Source organism: Apteryx rowi, unplaced genomic scaffold, assembly GCF_003343035.1.
Source record: "Apteryx rowi isolate R43461 unplaced genomic scaffold, aptRow1 scaffold_318, whole genome shotgun sequence".
NCBI classification, from domain to species: domain Eukaryota; kingdom Metazoa; phylum Chordata; class Aves; order Apterygiformes; family Apterygidae; genus Apteryx; species Apteryx rowi.
In genome coordinates, this window is record NW_020449619.1 from 602978 (window position 1) to 606616 (window position 3639).

Genomic DNA, 3639 nt, shown 5'->3' on the forward strand with positions numbered 1-3639 from the left:
GCTGGGCAGCTCCCGGCGCTCGGAGACCCGGCTCAGCCCAACCCCAGGTGGACGCCAGGCTGGGCGCTGCACCGGCTTGGGCAAGTCGGGGCGTCCCTGCGCCTCGGCTCCCCCCTGCCCCCCGGGACAGAGAGGACACTGCTCTGTGAAGGCCCAGTGGCACCAGGCACACCGGGAGAGCTGGCTGGTGCAAGGTGGCTGCGCTGCAGAGGGTGGACAGCCACTGCTGCTGGCAAGGGACCCCAAGCAAGCTGTCCCATGGGTGATGTTTCGTCCCCCCCAGCTTTCAAGCATGGTACCAGCCCTGGCACTGTTTGCACCAGTTAGTCCTGTTCAGGCCTAGCTAAGGATCTCTGTCACATGACATGCAGCCCTAGTCCAAGGCTGAGAGAGCTGGGACTCTTCAGCCTGGAGAAGAGAAGACTGAGAGGGGTTCTTATTAATGTATACAAGTATCTGAAGGGAGGGTTTAGAGACGATGGGGCCAGACTCTTTTCAGTGGTGCCCAGTGACAAGAAAAGAGGCAATGGGCACAAACTGAAACACAGACAGTTCCATCTGAACATGAGGAAGAACTTCTTCACTGTGAGGGTGAGAGAGCACTGGAACAGGTTGCCCAGAGAGGTTGTGGAATCTCCATCCTTGGAGATATTCAAAACCCGCCTGGACAGGGTCCTGGGCAACATGCTCTAGGTGACCGTGCTTGAGCAGGGCAGTGGACTAGATGATCCCCAGAGGTGCCTTTCAATCTCAACCATTCTGTGATTCTGTGATTCCTTCCCATCAGCTGTCCTGCTCCACTCCCCGATCCTGCTCAGTCCTGTGGAGCACAAATGGGGGCTCCCAGTCCTGCATGCTCTCGATTTGGAGGGTGATACTCTCCCAGTCATCCTCCAAGGGAGGATTTGCCTTTGGTTTGGAGGCAGCCATGTGCTACCCATGACACTGGCCAGAATTCAGCCCACCGAAGAACAGGCAAGTGCCCGAAGAACAAACTGGGAGCCCTTCTGAGAGGAATTCACATGCCCCCAACCCTGGGCCAGGCAACTGGTAGCAGGGCTGCTCTACTTGGGCACTGCTGGTGGCTCAGTCACTGCCCATGGACAGGTTGGAGCTCAAGGTCAAGGACCATATCTTGTGACCCTGGGCATTTTGCAGCATGGCAGGGCTGTGCTGAGGGGACAGTGTGAGGCACATGGCCTGGAACTACAGTAACACAACTGAAAAGAGGAAATGAGCTGTGACATAAATTAATAGTGAGCTACTGTCCTCCTGTGGGTCAATACTTTTATTCTTATACTGAACAACACTCGGTTTTAAAAAGCCCTGGCCTCTGTTTCATTGCTGGAACAAAAGAAACAGCTGTGTCCTCCAGCAGCCTGATCTGACTCTGCCCGAGACACTGATTGTGTGCCCACTGACTCAGAAGGCTAATGACCTGCTTTACCCACTGCCTGCCAAATTCAGGGGACTCTCGGTGGCGTCCTAACAACCATACCCTTTTGCTGTTTTGAAGAAATCTGTCAGGGCCATTGCCTCCTCTGGGGAGTTAGAAAACTGCTGAGTTTATTCAGTCACGGCACTGTGGAAGTGCCACTATTGAAAAGCCTTTGTTGGAAGCAAGATGGTGTGTGCCCGTTCAACAGGTGAGATGGCAATGTCCTCTCCAAAGGATGGGCTGTGGCTGCAGACTGACTGTGCCAGAGAAGAGGGCAAGCTTGGGAGAGCACGAGACTGATGCAAGGAGCACGTAGTGTTACTTCTGCCTGCTGCTTCCCTGCGTGGTGACTCTGGGACCTGGGAGCCAGCATTTATGCCTTGCCAGAGCCTTTGCTATGCTTGAGCTCTGTCTAGAGGTTTCCCCGTGAAGTTTCCCAAAGAAAGAAAGAGTCGGTAGTAAGAGAGCACGAGCTGCCACCTTGTGGCTGTTATCAGGTTTTTATGTGCATCTGCTGGAGAAAAGCCCCAAACTCACTCTGTCAGTGAATTTTTCCTCAGAGAGGTTTGCAGGAGGAAGGCTCTGTAAGGAACCGTTTCTTGCCTGGTCTTTGGGGAACCGCTGCTCCTTGCTGTGCCTCTGTTTCCCCACCTTCGAGTAGACATCATGCCAAGCCCTGTGTGAATGACTGATGAAGAGCAACAGTATTGGACCTGGGAGATCACAGAATCACAGAATCACAGAATGGTTGAGGTTGGAAGGGACCTCTGGAGATCATCTAAGTCCAACCCCCCCTGCTCAAGCAGGGTCACCTAGAGCACGTTGCACAGGATCACATCCAAGCAGGTTTTGAATATCTCCAGAGAAGGAAACTCCACAACCTCTCTGGGCAACCTGTTCCAGTGCTCTTTCGCCCTCACAGTAAAGAAGTTTTTCCTCATGTTCAGATGGAACTGTCTGTGTTTCAGTTTGTGCCCGTTGCCTCTTGTCCTGTCGCTGGGTGCCACTGAATGAGGAATGCAGCTGATGTAGGTTTCATGCTGTTGCTCTTGTAAGGCAAGAATATTGCAAAACAGTGGTCAAATCTTTAGGACCCCACACATATCCCAGTTAGTGTTTTATTTGCAGATACTTCCAATAGCATAATTTCTGCAGACAGAGTATGTTTGGCTAGCCATAATGGCTTGTATATGTCTGCCTGAATAAACATACAGCTACAGATCTTTGCCCAACTACTTCTTATTTTCAAGGCTATCCCACTTTAAAAGCCTCAGGTCTTGCAGTTTGTACCCAAGAAGGAGCTACTGAGCATCTTGAAGGCACAGATTTTGAGCAGCCAATATAGCACGATGGAAATGTGCCATCAAACTGTACAGCATGGGAGGAAAGCTGCCCTCAAGGAATCTGTTTATCTGCTCATGGCTGTCATATCTGAGTGCCTCAATATGATGAATGGATTTCAGCTTTGCAAGCATCCAAGAGTGGCTGGCAAAGGGTTATTCCCCTTTTAAACTGAATGTGCAAGGACAGACAAGAAGGCTGTCCTAGGGCAGTTACTGGCCTGCCTTACTGCTCAGAAGCAGCTCTGCAAGGTGGTCTTCATGGGGTCATTGATTTCCTAAGACAAACACTGGGCCCTGTCTGCGCTGGAAGCAGCATCTGCAGACAGTGATGCCCTTCATGGCCTGTTAATGGCATGGGTGTGTTTTACATCAAGCGGGGCTGCCAGTCAAGGCACCATAGCCAACGCTGGCTCCTGGACTTGCATGTCTCTCTTCGTAAAGCTCCGGAGCAGGAGACTGCCCTGCCATGGGATACCCACGCTGGCGGCCCCAGACCACTCAGGCATAGGCCATTGCTCTGCCCAGGCACAGGGGACTGGCCAGGCACTCAGCTCCTTGTGGGCTGACAGTCAGGCCCAGCGAGCGAACCCTGCCAAGGAGCCGCACTGAAGGCTGGGCTGGGCTTTGTGCCGATGTGGGCCTTGGAGACCTCCTTGGCCGCTCCCTGCCTCAGCCTCCCCTCGTGCGAGGCAGCAGTGAGGCTGCAGGGCAGGGCCTCACATTGCTAGGGCTTGCCTGGGGAGAGGGGTAGGACACCTTCCTCTGTGCAGGACAGCCGTGTGGGGCAGGGCCGTGGGACCATGGAGGGCCAAGCATGACAGTGGTGAGAGGTGGGGCCATGGGGGCTATGGGGGGCCA